The sequence below is a fragment of the Idiotropiscis lumnitzeri genome, chromosome 19, assembly GCF_059441095.1.
Source record: "Idiotropiscis lumnitzeri isolate Australia: NSW breed Sydney's pygmy pipehorse chromosome 19, RoL_Ilum_1.0, whole genome shotgun sequence".
Classification (NCBI taxonomy): domain Eukaryota; kingdom Metazoa; phylum Chordata; class Actinopteri; order Syngnathiformes; family Syngnathidae; genus Idiotropiscis; species Idiotropiscis lumnitzeri.
Genome location: NC_142409.1, coordinates 9,310,065 through 9,328,942, shown reverse-complemented (window position 1 = coordinate 9,328,942; position 18,878 = coordinate 9,310,065). Strand labels below are relative to the sequence as shown.

Here is an 18,878-nt window from a genome sequence, read left to right as displayed (position 1 = left end):
GCATTTAGTTCTTTCCCGGCATCTCTTTTTCCCTGTTTATCCCTGTGAGTGATTGTGCGATGCGGTCCAAGGTGACATTCCGTAGATGGAATAAAAGCGTCGCGCACCCCCAACCAAATAAAAAAAATAAAAAATACGGTCATAGTAAATCATCTGAATAGGATTTGCGATGGTGTTTGCCTCGCTAGATGAGATCAAGCTGTCGTTATTTCAAATTACACGAGCATGACAACACGCAGCCGTGTGGTTCAGTGCGCGATGACTCAAGAGGAAGAAAGCCAAAACAGCATGACGCTGAAAATATCTGCTTTTGGAAACCTTTGCAAGCTGCACGCCAGAAGGGAGTTGCTCGTATGCTTTTATTAGAATCCAACGACTAAAACTGACAGCAATTTTTGACAAAGTAGTTCATTCTTTTGTAGACCTCTATAGGCTGGTTTCGTGGTAATGTTCTATTCGCCAGCAGGCTGCTCCACAAAGTCTCTAATGACTCTCCAGCTGCCACAAAATGCTGGTGCCAGAGTACTGACTGCAACTTTGAGAGGAGATATGTTACAGTACGATTTATGTATGGCTGACTGTTTTTTTTCCCTGCGATTCAAAATTTGAATTCTCTCAGAAGTAACAGCCCACTGAAAATGTCGATGAGCTTTATAGGTATATTGTTTTAGAAAAATACTGAACTAGATTTATGAATTCATGTATACTGTAGCTGTGACTAGAAAGCCAAGTGTGGAGAGTCTCTGCAGAAAACTGGTATAGTTATATGCATATATATGTATATATAATTTGTACATTAGGAGTCTCCCGCCAATAAAAATTGATTTAATACATATCTCAAGGTAACATTTGAAGGATGGTACATTTTAAAGTGCGACGATTCCATTTGGTTGAAAAAATTAAAAAAAAATTCCGACTCAGTTTGGTTTTTATTACACCCCTATGCGATGTATTAATATTGTAAAGGCCAATTTATTACAATTTATTTTGGATTTCTTGATCATTGTTTTTTTTTTTAATTTGTATTTATTTATTTTTACCCTTTGAAGCTGTGAAGATGCACTTTCTGTGCTGGGGGGATGTCATCTAAAATATCAACACGTCACAAATGATACCTGAACCATTGTTTTTGCAATTAAACTTGCAAAGTGGTAGAGAGCCTCTTTTTAGCGCCTCCACTCGTGCGCCCGTTTTGTTGAGTGATGGCTCGTAATATGTGTAACCCCCGCCGAGACCTTACCATCGTGCAGCTGAACAAGACGTGCTAATTGAGTGCACTAACAGCTAAATCCCCCTCGTTGCATTGTCACATCACCCGGAGAAAAATTGAGCATATCGCTCTCGTTCCCTTGTCACACCGGATGTTTTGCCCGTTGTTGACGTGTAATGTGTTGACGGGTGAAAAGTTGTGTTTTTGTTTAAGGAATACTTTACTAATTATGCAGGGAATAAGCAATCGCATGCTTTCCAAATGTTGCCAACCGTCAAAGCAAATATAAGAAGATACATTTCCACTACACACAAGTAACACTTTAATAAAGTATCAAAAGTACACGAACAAGTCAAGGGAACATTTCAACCACCCGCAGACAAGAAAATAAAATTATTTGTACCAATACCTAGTTTTCATTATTTTTAATAATAGTAATGAGCAAGAACAAACCACAACTGACTAAGGTGCAGTAATAGCAGTCTTTTGTTGCAGAAGATAAAGAATATAAGCTTAACGCGCTTACTGCCATTGACGGCTAAAGACGTCAAAGATCCTTTTTTTTTTTTGTTACTCGGCTGGTCGTGAATGAGTTAAAGGGTTATAGCACTGCAAGTTTCGTTAGCCAATCTGTGGTATTTTGTATTGCATGTTTAGCCCTAAGCCAGCTGACTTTTATATGAACTATAAAAATAAATAGTAAATATATGCAAAGTAATGTGGTTGTTTTAAATAAGCAAAATGTAGAAATTCTTTGTTTCATGTTTTTCAACTTTTTATGGCTATGTGGTTTGTATGCACAAGCGCGGCTGCAAAGTAAAGTTCAAAGAGTAGTTGCGCTTTCAAACTTGCCGACTGTCAAAGCAAATCTAAAAGACGTTGCTGTTATCAGGGGAATGCTTAATCTAAAAAAAAAAAAAAAAAACGCATGAAAAATGCTTTGTTTGAATGGCAACAGGTGGGTGGATACACCAATTAATTATACCTGTGACCGTTTAATTGTTCTGCCCGTCACCGTACGTCACTGGCACTGATAGATGAACAAAAATTTCTAGCAAATACATAATCACGCAACAACCGTGTATCACCATTTCCTGTTTCATAGGCTGCAGAATCCCTGTTTAGCATTCCATATGCTGCACGGCGCAAAGTCATCCTTGTGTGTACGTGTACTAACAAGGACGTTTCAGTGGGTGCAGCGTCAATGCCAAGAGATAAAAGTAAACATCTCGATAGCTCCTTTAGGAAAAAAAAAAAAAAACAATTCTTAGAGGAGTAGGCCCCCGGTGCTTCAAAAGTAGTGTGCAGAGTATATGCGCACATCTCGCCGTAATGACACACTTTGTGGTAAATCAGAGCATGCCGAGACGTACGGAGCTGAGGCTTAAGGGGCCAAATTTCAGCAGGTTTTTCCGCTGCTGGAAAGATGGAAGTGGAGCTCCTGCAGGTCTTACACTGATTTAGTGCTGCGCTATTACAATGCGTGTTGCGTATCTCCTGTCGATCAGACGTTACACTGGACTGTGGGAAGAATAATAGTTTCACCCCTCGTGCACACTTTGAAACTTATTCCAAAGACACTTTTTAAACACATTGGACGTGTATTGGAACACCCCAAAAGATGAGGCGAATCTGCGTAAGTGGCTCAGCGGGAGCTTTGGTGTCGTTTACACAGCACAGTAAATAAATCAATCCAAAGGGAATTTCTGTCTTACCAAAATAACTAAAGTAAATAGAAAAAAATTACAAATATTTTAAAGGTAAAATAAAAAAAAATATATGTCTCTAAAATAACCCCAAAAATTTCTGTCCTACAAAAATAACTAAAGTATATGGGAAAAAAATTACAAATATTTCAACGTAAAATAAAATTTAAAAAAAGTCTCTAAAATTACCCCAAAAATTTCTGTCTTACCAAAATAACTAAAGTATATGGAGAAAAAAATTACAAATATTTTAAACGTAAAATTAAAAAGAAATCTCTAAAATTACCCCAAAAATTTCTGTCTTACCAAAATAACTAAAGTATATATATAAGAAAATACACATTTTAAATAAATAAAAAAATATATATGTCTCTAAAATTACCCCCAAAAAATTACAAATTAAAAAAATCATTAAAGGAATTTAAACAAAGGTATGAGGAAACAAGAAAAGTTTTTGACCAGCATTTAAAAGCATTTTGCCTTCACTTCTGTTGGCATCTTATTTTATTTGCATGCTTCATATCCACTAATTGCAACTTTACCATGTTTACTTTGAACTCTGAACTCTGAAGACAATTGCAAATTATCGCTATTCCTAAAATAGCCATAGCTAAAAAATATGGAGGGTTCAGCATAAAATCCTTGTCGACAGCAATTTTTTTGAAACTGCAGACATTGTCAAGTAGCACGACCGCATGAATTATATTCGAAAAACATTTTTTAACTCAATGAAAATATTTTTGTCTAACCAGCGCAAGTGTGGTCGAATGTTCTGCTGCCGTGGTAACACGTACCACTCCGTGATTCCTGATGCCTTTTATCTCGCAGTCATTGTGTGGTCGCAAAGGAAGAAATGCAAGAAAACGAGTTTCATTGCAGATAAGAGGATTTGCAACATATTCTATCCTTCCCGTCCGTGCCCCTGCTGTCGCCGTCGTCACTGGAAAAACAGATGATTCAAGGTCCGTTCGGCTACCAGTGGAAGGCTTTGGAAATGAATGCTTTAAAGAGGGGTTTGATGTGTTTGAAAGACCACATTTGGCCAATTAACTATTAAATATCCCGGGAATAGTGAGCATATTTCCGCCAGCTCCGACCTGATGCTTTTTCTCAATTGTTTTGAAGAATTCTTTCATCCGTTGACGTTATCAGTCAGCTGCCTTAAAAAAAGGTTCTTGGTTTAAGCCCCTTATGCGCTGCCTCTCTGAGTTCAAATAGTCCAAAGCTTCTGATGAACGTTGGTTTAAAAAAAAAAAAAAAAAAGAAAGAGAAAGAAAACAAAGCCATCTGAGTGCTTTCACTCAGCTCAAGCAGTGAGGGTACCATGGTGATGGTTATTAAGTGGCCATTAGTCGGCTTGTTCGGCAAATTGAGCCGTGCAAACGGACAGATCAGATTGTCATTTTTTTTCTTTGTGGTGTCAGGATTGAGAGAAGCTTTTCAAAAAAATTGTGACAGTATAATTACATCTTCATGGGAAGCCCAGATATACTTTAATTCAATAATGTCCAATTGCGAAGACGATCAAATCTTTATTTAAAAAAAAAAAAAAATTGAGAAAAGATGGAAAGAAAAAAAGAACTTTGACCCTAATTGTCTGAAACGAAAGATTTTTCAAAGACACCCCGGGGCAGCTCGTCGTACGATGCGCAGTGGGCTTTTAACTAGTGCGAACCTTTTAACTCCAGCCTGAGCTGACTTGTTTAAAAAAAAAAAAGTCCCTGGAAAGACAGACGAATTGCTTCAACGTTGCACGCTTGGATTGTCCACAGGAGAACCGATTCAGAAAACTAAATATCCTAAACAAAAAAATGGAGATGGAGATTGATCTTTCAAATGAAATGTTTAGCACGGTGGCCTCACAGCTCAGAGATCGTGGGTTCGATTCCGGGTCCGGCCTTCCTGTGTGGAGTTTGCATATTCTCCCCGTGCCTGCGTGGGTTTTCTCCGGGTCCTCCGGTTTCCTCCCACTTTCCAAAAACATGCATGGAAGGTTGATTGGACACTCGAAATTGCCCTGAGGTATGATTGTGAGCGTAGATGGTTGTTCGTCTATGTGTGTCCTGCGATTGGCTGGCAACCAGTCCAGGGTGTCCCCCGCCTACTGCCCGAAGATAGCTGGGATAGGCTCCAGCACCCCCCGAGACCCTAGTGAGGACAAGCAGGACATATAATGGATGGATGGATGAATATTTTTTGCTGACAATTGAGTCAAATCGTCTTTCATCCTGAATTTTATGCCGACAAAAAACAACAGCTGTCGTTTCATTTTATAATGTACATTTTTGGGTATGATTATTGATATTTATTGTCTGGATTTCTTTACTGTGAACACAGTTGGGTCAGTCTGTAGGCCTATATTGTATGTATTTAAATGTGTCTGTATTATTTAGAAAGTGTGTTCAAAGTCCTAAAGAAAAAAAAAATAAATCACGTTCCCGAACTGATTTAATACACGCGTAAAGGCAATTTAAATTTAGCTCTATTTTGCGGATTTCACAAATTGTAGAGCTGGACAGAAACCTTTTCCACCTCGGTCTGCAGGTGCCTCCGTTGCGTGCCACTTGCCGCACGCTCCTTTGCCACCTCGTCATCAACACGGCTCACGCTGCCCGCAAGAAAGAGCGGCTTACCGCCCCCCCCCACCCACCGACCCAGCACGCCGTCCACAGTCAAATGGGATTAGATGTCGGGAACATGGAGATGTTTTTCCTGCGTGTGTGAGGGCAGAGCAAGAACACCAGTTTGTGCTTGGAGCCAATTTGGAAGTCGAGTAAAGGTGCTGGACGCCGTCGGTGGGTCAACGCTTTGGCAGCTGTGTCGTTGCAAACAACAAGACGAGGCTGTGAGAGGTTTGAAAGAGGTGATTCATCACAATCTGCCACAATGGGATCTCGGCTTTAATAAAGCCCGTTGGCGTTTAAGCTTTATTACTTGGCAGTCAAATGCCAAAAGACATTTTCGTGTTCTGTTCAAGAGACCTCATCGCTCTTCCCGTGTTGGAAGACGGGCCAGCTTTTATTTCATTTTGTGAAAAGAACGCTTCATGGAAGCCATTGGCTCGCTTCTGGGTCGCCCGGTTGAGTGTTGGGGCGATAGTTGATGTATTGCTGGAAAACCCCAACAATGTTGCTGTTTGGATTTTTTTCAGGTATGTGCAGGTCAGAGATATGGAAGTGGGGAGGTCTCCAGAATGTTGGTTTGGAGATGTTGAAAGCTTTGTTTTGTTTTTATTTTTTACGTTTTGTTTTTTGTACGGTGGAGAGGGATGTGGCCTGCTTTTTAGAGGATCAGGGGATGTCCCAACTTTGTTGTGAAGTTCTACAAAGGTCACCTATCTTCATTTTTTTTTTTTTTTTATTTCGTCATGAAGGCAATTGAGAGGGGGGGGTATGAAATGATGTAGATGCAGTAATTGCTTTTTTTTTTTTTTTAACTTTTGTTTCGATTGTTTAAATTTAGATCAATGCCGGTCCCCTTACTATATGTTTTACATTTTGTCCAAGTTTTTGCAGTGAATAAGGGGTGCACCAGCTTTCTCGCAATGGTGTAGGGAGCGGATATATTTAAAAAAAAAAAAAAATCCAGGTTTTTGCAGATGTCGAGATGTCTAATATGGAATACCTTTTTATTTATTTATTTATGTATTTTTTTTGTGAGAGATTCTGTTATCGAGGAAGGCATGCTTTCATTTCCCGATTTTGTGGGCGATCGGTGGTGCGCCACCATGCCGGGATGTGAAGAAAATGCGACCAACCGCTCTCTCACAATTTTCCATTTTCACTTTTTTTTTTGTCTCGACATTAAATTGTGTGTAAATTGACCCCAAAGGAAGAGCTCCAGACTGGTCTTGCTTTATTACTCCGCTTCCGCCTCAGACAAAAGTAAGCGATTTTCCGGCAGCACAGATGCTCCGCAATCTGGAACCCCTGCCAAGCTAAAAATAGCACAATCTTATTGTGACCATCTCAACCTTGACCCCAAGTGTAACAAAAGAGCCTGATTGGGAAAAAAAAAAAAGCGAATGAGGTCATTGACTTTTATGCTACGTTTTCCCCGACATCTCGTTACGCCGTGTGATGGCTTTTCTGTCTGACAAATATAAGCACCATGTCCAAACCCTCTGGAGAATGGCGCGCCCCCGGTGAGCTCGGACTTTCTGACTTGCTTTTCTGTCCACCTGCCACTGACGACAAATTGATTTGATGACTGCTGATTTGGAATGATAAGATAGTTTAAAAAAAAAAATAGATTAATTTCTTGTTTTAGTCCCAACTATTTGTAAACAAGCCATTAAAAAGTGCCCCCTGCCCAAACTTTCTTTGTGTTTACTATCTCCTTCAAACCTGACAGTGCACGTCATCGATCACTGAGGCAGGTAACAATTTTGACACCCAAATTCACATTTAAGTAGGAGGAAGAGGAAAGCGAGAAACATTGTATTTTAGGAATGATTGACTGTTTGGGGCCGCCGCTTCTCACCTGTAGAAGGCTGACAGTTCACTAGGGATTGAACTATGTCAGCAAAATCTACTGTGGCCACCTTCATACTCAGAAAGTGTAGAGTCGAATTTTTAACGCTCAAGACCACTGGGGTTGTACAGTCAGGAACTGGACACAAATCTCCCTCCCCCCCACCCCCCTTAGGCTACTAAAATTATTTCTGAAGAGTCATCATCTCTTTGACGAGCATAGAAATGTAAATGTCAGTGCGGTATATGATATAAGAGCGTTTTGGGTTGGTGGGAAAAAATTAGGAGAACAAATGGCAGCCAGTGTCATCGATTGTGTTTTGGCGCCTGTTTCTCATTTAGCATCATGACTCAGGCAGCGAGTATCGATCCAAAACAAGAATGGGAGCGTCCTTTAAGTCAATTTCATATTTGGCATTTCCACCTCATTTGCAGCTTGTTGACGCCGTAAAATAGATACTTCTTCATTATCTCCCGAGAGAAAAAGGTTCGCTTTGGGGGTTTGTACTGGGGATGAAGTAGTCGACATGACACATTATTACTCATTACTAACTTAAATCACCAAGTATGTTTGACAGCTAAAATGCACATCTTAAATCATCACAGCATTTATAATGGAGGCCTTTGGGGCCACCATTCATTACACTTATATATATATATATATATAGAAAATATATATTCACATTTTTTTAACACATTACTGTTGTAGAAGCCTTTAAAAATTTCTTTAAAAATTAAAATAAAATACAAAAATAAAAATGAAATATTGTATTTTATCCATATTTTTAAATAAAAAAGGAATGTTTTTCTTTTTAATTTTTTATCTATAGGTATGCTACATTTTTACATATATTGGACAAAAAAAAAACTCTTGCAGTGCTTACCTTCCAAAACCAACTATTTGAGAACATAAAAATAAAAAATCACATGGTAACGAATTCAAACACACTTTTTTTTTCTTTGAAGTAATACTCTTTTTGATGCTTTCACTCAGAGGTGTACTCACTTTTCTTGCAACGGCTTAAGCCAGACAGTAAATGGCTATGTGATGAATTATTTTACATATATATATATATATATATATATATATATATATATATATATATATATATATATTACACATTGTTAATTTCTCTTTAAAAATATGTAACCGCATGTCGTCCAACCTCCCAACTCCATGCCTCAGCAGTCAACTCGTCACCTTGGTGTAATTACCTTTCAGTAACCACGTATTGACTACATTAGTTGTGCTCATCTGGAAATAATCGTAGTAATTGCACTATCAGTATGAGCGACATCAACACCCCGCCTCCCCCGCTGTGACGTCTTATTGGAATCATTATATAAACCAATTTTTGCAAATGAGATTTTTATTTTGTTTTGCCTATGCAAATGTGTGCCTGCTGGTGTCACGGTGTTTACAATTACCCACAATTCCTATTATGCCAGTGTTGTGACATTTGCAAGCCGGAATCAAACACCTGCAGAATCATATTTAAAAAATAAATAAATAAAAAACCTTATCATGTATTTCAATTTCCTGCATTGCAAGAGCAATGATTAACAGGCCGGTTTGATTCATTAGCCTGTGGAAAGTACAGAGGAAGCGCACTCTTCAAAAGGTTCGTTTGATCCGCGACTGAGGTGAGCGGGAGATGGGTGGCACGGTGGCGCCGCCGCGTGATTACGGCCTGCGGACATCAGCTCGGAAAGATGGATGGTGGCTGTCAGCCACCTTGGAACGATCGTTTGATTTGATGCCGTAGAGGAGAAAGAGAAGTTGCCCCTTTAATTTGCTCGCGCTCACCCTTACCACTGACTCGTCAACTTCAGCTTTGTATCCTGGGATTAGTTGGGGAAAGTAACAAAGTAGAAATTACAAAACACTTTTTTTTCAAATTGTGCAAAAATCCATATTATGTCTCCTTTGAATGCTTTTCTTGCAAATAGATGAAGATTCCCATTTGTTTGGGCCTCTTCTCATTGGATCAATTTTGTGCAAGGAGGGAAACGGAAAATCATTACACGGCTTAAAAAAAAAAACTTAAGTGAATTACAGTAATTATTTAATGCTTGTTCTTGGTCAAGCTAAGTGTCTTTCCGGGCTCTTATTTATTTTCTTAATAGGGTCGTTCATCTCCGAAGGTCCCTCAGTAGATACTCGAAACATCCATAAACAAGCAATGTATGTATCGAATAGTTGAATAAAATGCAGATTGCTTTTACTTGGGTTTTTCTCACAGGTTAACCTCACAGAGTCCACAAGTGTCCTCAGTCCTTGACTTTTTAAGATGTTGTGCAGATCATGTTCGAGCACTTAAAATAAATGACAAAATGTACTTAAAAAAATTCCCCACTTCCTTCTTGGTTTGAGTAATCTGCAAAATCAATGGAGTTCTTGCTTAACCACTTTCATAAACTTTCTTTGAATATTACGTTAAAAAAAAAAGAACTTTGTGTAGACAGATAATCAAAAAAATATTCACAGGTATTTTTAACTAATATAGCATCTTACTGAGGATCTTAAATCATGTCCAGGTAGAGTTTATCAGTTTGTCTGTGCAATACTGCCCCCAGGTGGTTAAAACGTGCACATCAGAAGGAGCGGCGCAATGTCCAATGAATTGAAGCAACAATTCTGTCATTACTATATTCATTTATAAAGTAGAATATTGTCGAAGGCTGTACCCGCAATTCCTCATGTTGCATAAGAAAATAATTTATACAAATGAGGTATGAATGGTTCTGAAATGTATTTATGTATATGTATGGAATGAGGCCAAGCACCCTGCTTAAAAAGTTCATTTTGTGTAAAACAAAGTTTTATTATATTGTTAAGCTAACGTGATACGACCAGCTCTGAAATTTATGTTCCATTAAATACAATGCACATTACCTGATTCAGTCCATTAATGTAACATTCCGCATTAGGTATTCTAACACCCTCAACTTTTGTGTTACTCTTAAAACATAACAATGCATGAAATAGAGTTTGTTGCAATGTTTATTTGCTGTGAAATTTGCCTTAAATTTTCCTCTGACAAATTCACGTTTTGAACTTGAAAGCATCCTATAACTGACACCATTGCAAAAGTTTACACACCCTCGGGGCTATTTAGGCCTAAAATATTATTAATTTCACCGATGTGATCAACCTTGTTGGGAGTCTTTTATTTTTTTTTTCCCTCTCAAAATTCCTTGTGGACACGTTTGACTCTGATGTTGAAGTGTAAAACGGGTTTGCACAACACACTTTGTCACTTTTGCCATTGAGACAATTCGGGGAGTCTCCGTGGCGGTAATGCATGTGCCTCCGTCACACCAGTGGACCGTGAAAGTGTGTTTTGCCCTCGAAGCTGGCCGATGTACCCTTGTGTGTGTGGGTGTGTGTGTGTGTGTGTATTATTTATATATATATATATATATATATATAAAAATATAAATATAAATATATATATATATATATATATATATATATATATTTATATTTATATTATATTATATTAATTTATATTTTTGTATGTTTATGTCAAAAATTGTCATTAAAATAATTTAGCTTCAAGAGAAAGTCAGTAGTCAAATGTCATATATTGCAGGTTTGAAAGTAGTTTGCCCAACCAACACTGACTTTTCTGGAAATAATGAGTAATCGCTTAATAGCAGCCATATTGATTGTTGTGAACATTGACTGTGCAGAAAGCAACATCCGTGAAGGTCAATTGAAAACGTTTAATGGAATTGTTAGTCTTTTGTCCTCCGGGCCCGCAAACATTACCTTTAAGTGCGTCTGCAGGTATAATTTGTCAAATGAGCGGCTCGCAGTGAATCATTGACCAAGGTCTGCGCTTTGGCCTGGTGTTAAAAAAAAAATGAAATAAAATGAGAAAAAAAAGCATGTGATTAAATGCGAAGTGTGACATAACTCATGTTTAATGGTAGAAAAACAGCGGCCAGTGCGTTGGCACAAGGCCCACGTGGGCAAACATAAATCCAAATTCCCCACAGATGTTGCTTGTAAAAGGTCAGCACGACTTTGAGTCATGGCGCTGTGTTGAAATCAAAAAGCAGAAGGGGCCTAATTTGTCAGTTTCTTATGACGCTTGCGATGCGAGCCAAATTTCAACGCAAAAAAACAAAACAAACTGAATCTATGATTGTCCTTGGCAGGACGGGTTATTCTTTATCCATAGCAGAGATGTCAGAACTTTTCACCACATCGCCTAATGAAACCCGCTAAAACCAATTCAATAATTATAAATTATATTGTGCTATCGATAGCCTGTGAACCTTGTGAGGAGAAACGGATCCGATAATGGATTTTTCCCAAAACTTTTACCCTTGACCACAATTCAGGTGAAACCATTAAAAATATAAATCAAGTGTCACGCAGGCAATGCTGATTTCTGGGAAAGCGCAAGACATGCAGTCCATCCACACCTTGATGAATACAATCTCGCCATTACGTCACTTCATCGCCGCCTTTAAGGAAAAACAGTGCCAAGCGTCTGGCATAAAATCCACATTACCCTCCGGTCCTCCTGAGCGTGACCGAAAAATGACAACAACTCTGTGACTTATTGGGAATGATCGACTTTTTCCCTTGGAGGGTTCGTTGAATAATTCTCTTTTATGGAGAGTGTGGGAAAAAAAAAAATCCCGCCCGAGGGTATCGGATCAAATTGTCTTTTCTCTCTGCAATTAAAGGGAAAACAGGGCTCCAATCAAAATTGTGTGTTCTTTGACGTGAGAGCTCAGATAATTGATTATGAGGAGATAGCCATGTGCTGCAAAGCTATATCCCGTAGCATGGAAATGAAGTTTACCTTCCCGTGGCGAGTTCGATGACCTCAAGGGACGCTGGGAAATTGAAATTACTTTACGGCAGCGGAAAGAAAAATAAAAAAATAGGGTCATTGGGTTAATATTATCCCAATTGGCTTCACTGCGCGCACACTTCCTCCTCTAAACGACCGAATCATGATGTGAGATTTCACTTAATGTGAGAGGCAATTTATTCACTCACATTTGCGTGAGGCTGGCGTCCAAATGGGAAGGACACTTGGAGAGCGCAAAGCTCCTCCAAGGCGAAAGTGACAGGATGAGGGACGGCCATCACATGACATTTAACTTAATTGTCGATGGGCGGGAGACTCGGTTTCTGTTCCTGCGGTTTGAACGAAACCTGAATTTTGATCGGCTAACCTCCGAACGCTATTCTTACGTCATTGCACCTTGAACGTTGAATATAATCGAATCTCACTTAAATCCATGATGCTCGAGGCATCCGAATGTCCGCTCTTGTCGTCTAGATGTATGAACACATGGTCAAAGACAAATTCTCCACGACGTCCGTCATGTCGACCGTGTTGCTTACCGGAAGCTAAGGCTAATGCTAACGGTAGTCTGCGCAGCCGACTTTTTAAAAATACAAGTCGGTATTTGGACAACATCAAAAACGAAGCTTCAAGGTGCTTTAATATCAAAGCGGTTTGTGGTGGCTGGATAAGAATGTTATAACGTAAATGAATATGGACTTGTGACTGGCCTCGATGGAGACGAGTGCCTGAAGTAAAATCAGAATCCGAATTCCCTTTATTGTCATCAGACGAGTGTTTGTTGAAGTTGGAAGTGCAGTGGATCATTGCCGCTGCCCCTGTGAAGGCCACATGAGGTGAGACACGAAGGCCGTCTTTGCGGCGGCTTAGCGAGAGCCAGCCAGCAAAGCTTCTACTAAGGGAAATATCATTCCGTGGCTTTGCTTGGGAGATCTGCTTCGACTCTCCTTGGGAAGCCGCTCCTGCACCGCTTTTTCGCTATAAATCTCATCCATGTGTCTTTCTTTCTTTCTTTTTTTTTTTGAAGGTGACAGCTTTCAGAATATTTGTGGAAGGTACCTGGAAGGCTTCAGATGTACAATATGTTTGACTCCGATTTTTGTGGAAAAATATACCCGGACGCTGAAACCTTACTACAGTGCAGTTTGCTATTCGGGAATTGACTTCTTTATTCCAATTCCTTTTTGCCGAAAATCTCGTACATTTTTTTGGGTGCTTTTTTCTGTACTGCCCTAACAGATGCCACTAAATGGCGCCAAAGCGCTGGCAAAATAGGAAAGTAGTAATTGAGGCCAATGAAGTATGTTGATCAATTCTTGACTGAGCTTCATTTGCCAGCTAACTTTATTCTGGGTTGTTAGTGGAAATTATATTATTTTTTCCAAGTATTAATATAGGAAAGTCGAAATATTTTGTGGTGAGGACCAAACATTTCTTATACCTCACTAATAAGGTGTAGAAAAGGTCAAATCAAGCGCACCTTTAAGTTATATAATGAATTTACAGTTTATTCCAAAATTTCACAAACAGACAAATATTGTTAACTTTTCATGAGTCTACTAAACAGGAGCCTTTTGACCCCACTCACTATGGTTAATTGTGTTTTGTTGCGCCACAATATCTTTCTTTCGATTCAATTACACGCCTTTAATCTGTGACTGTGATTCTGTTTGGTAATGAACACATTCCATTTCTCCTTGAAAACTTTAAGTGGAACCCTTCCCGCGCGCTGCGTGAACTCCGGCGCTATCTGCGGGGGTCGTGGTAAGCAACTGCAGCAATTTCAACTTATATTATTGCGCCACCAGAAATCATCAGGGTAAGTAAGAGAGGAGCGTTATGTTGTTTAATTGAAATGAGCAGCCGCTCGCCGAGGCAATATCCTCCCACGTTTGTCGGCGGAATTAAATGTGCATGCGCATATTTCTACCCAGGCGTTCATTATTCATGGGGCAACATGTGGGGGATAAACCTCAGAGTAGTGTACCAGCTCATTTGGACGGCGGACGAGAGCGCAGCTGTTGTCCAGGAGCTTTGATGTAACCTTGAGCGTAGATTTCCGATGCAAGGTTCTTTTTCAAGCTCAGCCCGAGCTTCAGTACCTCCTCTCCAAAGACTCCCCCCCCCCGCTGTCTTTCCGCCCTTCTGCTAAGTTACCAGAAGTCTGCAACGCTCCGACCTGATCTTGACCAAGGACCTTATTAACAATTTGACAAGGGTCTTATGCTACGGGTCTCTCCCCGAGAGAGCTGATTAGGCTAATAAAGCAGATCCACGGGGCACGTTGATTTGCCCAATTAGGGATGTGACAAACCCTGGACATGTCCTCTATGTAAGATTCTCCGTATCTCATGTTAGGATAATGACGCAAGGGAGCAATGTTTCAAACCAGACTTGAAAGAAAAGGATTACATATAACCCAGTTTTCCAGAGCAAGCGTTGGCATCTAGAAAGCCAGCGGTGCTGTCTTTCCGTTCATAAATTGTCAAAGCATTTGATGCAGTTTACAAAGTCGTAATACAATGGCGATATTTCTACATAGTGATGGGTAAATGAAGCTTCAAATCTGCTTCGTGAACCAGTTGTAGTATTTTTGAACTCCAGCCGATGGCACTCTCTGTTCAACATTGGGCTGAAAGCACATTTTTTTTAAACCCTTTATTTCATCAAACAGTGCCATCTACAGGACTCAAAAATACAACAACTGGTTCATGAAGCGAATTTGAAGCTTCATTTCCACATCGCTATTTGTACGTACGTAACTTGGCACATACCAAATGTCTCAAACGTATCTAAAGTGTACAATGCCAAGCAGTTTGACAAGATTTATTTTTATTATCAAACGTGCGATACCGTCACTCAAAAACAGGCTTCTCTTTCCATTATGACAACCTTTGAGCAGAATCTTTTCCCGGTTGCAGCGATGAGAAAAATCCTTATTTACAACATTCAAGATGCCATAAAGAGTTACGAGTTCCCGTTAATAGTCTCTCGGTAAAGTCATAACTTTTATCACCACAACAAAGTCAGGTGTCACAAAGCCTTGGGAGACAAAATATCGCAACCGCTGACGAAACGACAGATTGTAGAGATTACGCGCAGGGTCACGTTAAAATGAATTTCTGAGCTCCAGAATCAAGACCTGAGCTGTATGGTGTTATTAGAAGTGGATCGGCGGCAGCGTTTGGATCTAATATTGTGCCCTTAAAATCATAAGTCCAAGTAAGACGAGGCTACAAAAAGTGTGTGTGTGTGTGGGGGGGTGTGTGTGTGTTGTGGTGTGTGAAGGCTCTTTATCCCGGATTGCAGGCGAAGGTGACATAAATCACTTTCTTGGTGCTCAGTCACATTTCACCTTGAGAGCACCTCGTCCCGTTTTTATCAGCATTAATAGTTGTTCCCCTCCTTAACTTCGCCGGAGCTATTTCACACTTGGTTAACTAAGCGTTGAGAATGTCTCCTTGGTTCTATATATAGCCAAGGCCTTCCAAAATAATTTTCGAGATCCCTAATCGCGAAGCAAACGTGCACTTTATATTTCACTTTATTATATCTCCACTTGCTTTTTTTCAGCCATACCACAATAAAGTGTAATTGCACATCCCCTCCAGTAGTTGGCAGTGGCGCTCTCCTTGCTCATTGCGTGCAGCGTGTATGAATTGTACAGTGTCGGTTTGTTTCGCAATGTAAAATTTATTATTTATCGTTGCGGTGGGTGGTGGTTGTGGGCCGCGAATTGTTTTCTTCTTGCTCGTGGGCGGGGCCTAACATAAAATAATCAAAATCCAAATGGCCCACATTTAAGCACGACAATTGTTTTGATATGAAAGTTGAGAGTTGTTTCGACAGTGACTGTGAGCTTCCGTGAGTTGGGCGCAAACATGGAGGCAGAGATGTGACATTTTCCGACGTATGAGCATGCAAATTGTGTGAGGTGACAAATACTTGCTCATATTTTTGATCTGACGCGAGGATATTAACCAAATACCCCAGTAAATGCTCTTATTTATGCATGTTCAGCTTTTAGCAGAGATTAAGTGTTTATATGTTTGGTTATATGCACGTTTGCGGCTGCGGAATCAAGTGCTATAGTAGAGCAGGTGAGAAAGTGTGTGCGTATGTGTGTTTCGGGCTGGTTGCGAAGCAGCTGCAGCGGTTGCTAGGAGGCATGTGCGACATCTGCTCGTGGCAGCGAGAGGCAAGCGGTGGCGAGCAGGCAGCAAAGAGGCAAGGGCAGCGTTGATGCGTCGGCCATTCTGAGCCGAGGGCTGCAGGGTCGTACCATCCCTGATGGAAGGAGATTTGTGGACAGCTCGATGCTGTAGGAAGCCCGGAGCCTTCGTTTCAAACGCCCACTGCCTATCATCAATGGGATTCACTTTGTGAGGTCCGTGTATCGAAGGCGTGGGCAAACTACGGCCCGGGGGCCACATGCGGCCCGTTAAATGTTTTAATCCGGCCCGCCGAACTTAAAAAAAAATTTAATGAATCAACCTTGTTAATGTTTTATTTTCTAAATATGGTGGTTTTTCAAAGACATTTATTTTGTTGTAATGCTTTTGTTCGCTTTCATTTAAAATGAAGTGTATTTTCTTTCTCCGATAAGGTGAGGTTACCAAAACACTCCATCCAGCCGCTCCTGGTCTGTCAAATTTTAGAACCCAAATTTGCCCCCCCACCCCCCTGGTGTATAGTGTGCCAGAGGTGCTCACGAGGAGGTCTTTGGTCCTGATGTGGTCCGGGTGCCCTTCTATACTAAACCAGACACTTCCCATATATCAACGATCTGCAATTTAAAAAAACGACGTCCTTGTCAGGATTACTACATCATTATTTTGTGGCCTGTGCTGAGGTCTGTGCTCCACTAAATTCCATTCTAGTCGAATGTGAAGTAACTAACTGCAAGCTTGGGCCATTTACTCCACCTCCCGGGGGCTCACGTTACATTTACTGTCTTTTGGCTGTGTGCTGTTAACAAAATGCATCACATTCCGACACGCATCAATATTCCAAACTCCACTTCCCCACGAGGGGGACGATATAATCTGCGGGGAGGCGGCCTGGTTTTGTTGAGGGACTGAACGCCGCCTTTAAGAATAACACAAGAGATGACGACATGTCACAACGTTTCATCGGGTTTATCATCTGCTCTGTTGAAGAATTAATGATGAAATCAAATACTTTTCAGCCGGCGTCTTGTCTGTGGCTCATTTCACGTTGTCAGTTAAATCCAATTAGAGCTGTTGAAGTATAATTCGCCCAAGACTTCCTTCAGTCAAAATGGAGCCCGTATGTTTTTTTTTTTTCAGCCTTCATTGGTTTGATTACTGGTATTAAGAGGATCGATAGCAATATCGATACGTGTCACAGAATGACAGGAGCACCTGTGAATAGAAGCGACACAGAGGAGCTGTCTCTAATGAGCATGAAGCCGTGCCGGCTGACCTGATGGATCGCTTACATAAAGCAAACATTTATGCACTTCTCGAACATTTCCAAAAGGACAACGATCGGCTCAAAATGTCATCAACGCCCACATCTGCTCATATTTCAAGATCGAGTGAGGGAATCAGTCATTTTACACTAATGATGATACGTGAAGGCTAAATGAAGGGAGTCAAAAAAACAAAAAAAAACAGCACCGAACGAGGAATTATTATGGAAATTTGACTGTTCACAAATAGTTAGGTCTCTGGAGTACCTACACACCCATCAAGTGTGAATTTAAACCGACAAACAAATCTGGCTCAATACTTGAGACTTATTCGCCCCAAATCATGGCAAGAAATATGATGGAAAAATACTGCATACTGTATTCTATAAGTGTTGGACTGGGGAAGAAGACTGGGAACTGTTTTAAAAATGGAAAAAATGAGAAATGACATATTGAGCTTCACTGGATTTACTGTAACTGCTCCAGCTAACCCCGTGACCCTAATGAGGACAAGCGCTAAAGAAAGTGGATGGAGAATATGAAAACACCTCGTTATTTGACATCCTGCAATTCATTTTGACTATCACATTAAAATGCACATTAGAATTGATCTTCTCCCTCACTCTGCATGATTTTATTTTTTTTTTGACAGAGATGTCAAGCCACGGCATTGCTGTCAAACGATGTGATGACCACATGCGCTCACATCCACACTGATAGTGAATTTTACAGGCATCTTGTCAGCACACAAACAAGAAGACCTGCCGTCCCGCCGCATGTGACACTGGTAATCAAGCGAGCAGCGGGTCAGGCAGGCACCAATCAAGGCGGACCCAGCCTCACGCAGCATGGCCTCCGATATCAGAGATGGCCAGCTGCCACCCGCAGAGTGCCATCTGCTCTGCATTTCATGTCAAAGTGCTTCAACCATTGCTTGCTCACTGTGCTGTGGAGTTGGAGGACAGGCGAATGAGTTCTGAGGATCAGGCGTAGTTACCTTATCTGTTCAGTGTCTTTCGTTTTAACCACTGCCACTGAAAAACAGGTCAATTTTATATAGTGTAAGAGTCACTCCCTGTTTTTTGAAAAAAATATTTCACTTTATCATTCAGAAATGTGCCCTGTCCAATATATTATTCCCCTAACATTTATGTCCAAATATAATCGTAACTTCATTAGTACCCCTGTATCCCTTATTACATTTGGATGAACTGTATCAAC

At 40.4% G+C, this 18,878-nt stretch overlaps 1 protein-coding gene across 5 annotated transcripts in view; it reads left to right on the top strand.

Moving 5' to 3' along the window:
- LOC148318396 (uncharacterized) overlaps positions 1-18,878 on the top strand; it is a 193,612-nt gene that overhangs the window by 59,848 nt on the left and 114,886 nt on the right. Inside the window, exon 5 of one of the 5 annotated variants that reach the window (XR_015839912.1) lies at positions 18,310-18,781. The exons of the other annotated variants lie outside the window; for them this stretch is intronic. The gene's annotated coding sequence lies outside the window, so the exon portion shown is untranslated. Of the gene's footprint in view, positions 1-18,309; positions 18,782-18,878 lie in introns of those variants that run through there. 5 annotated transcript variants of the gene reach the window in all.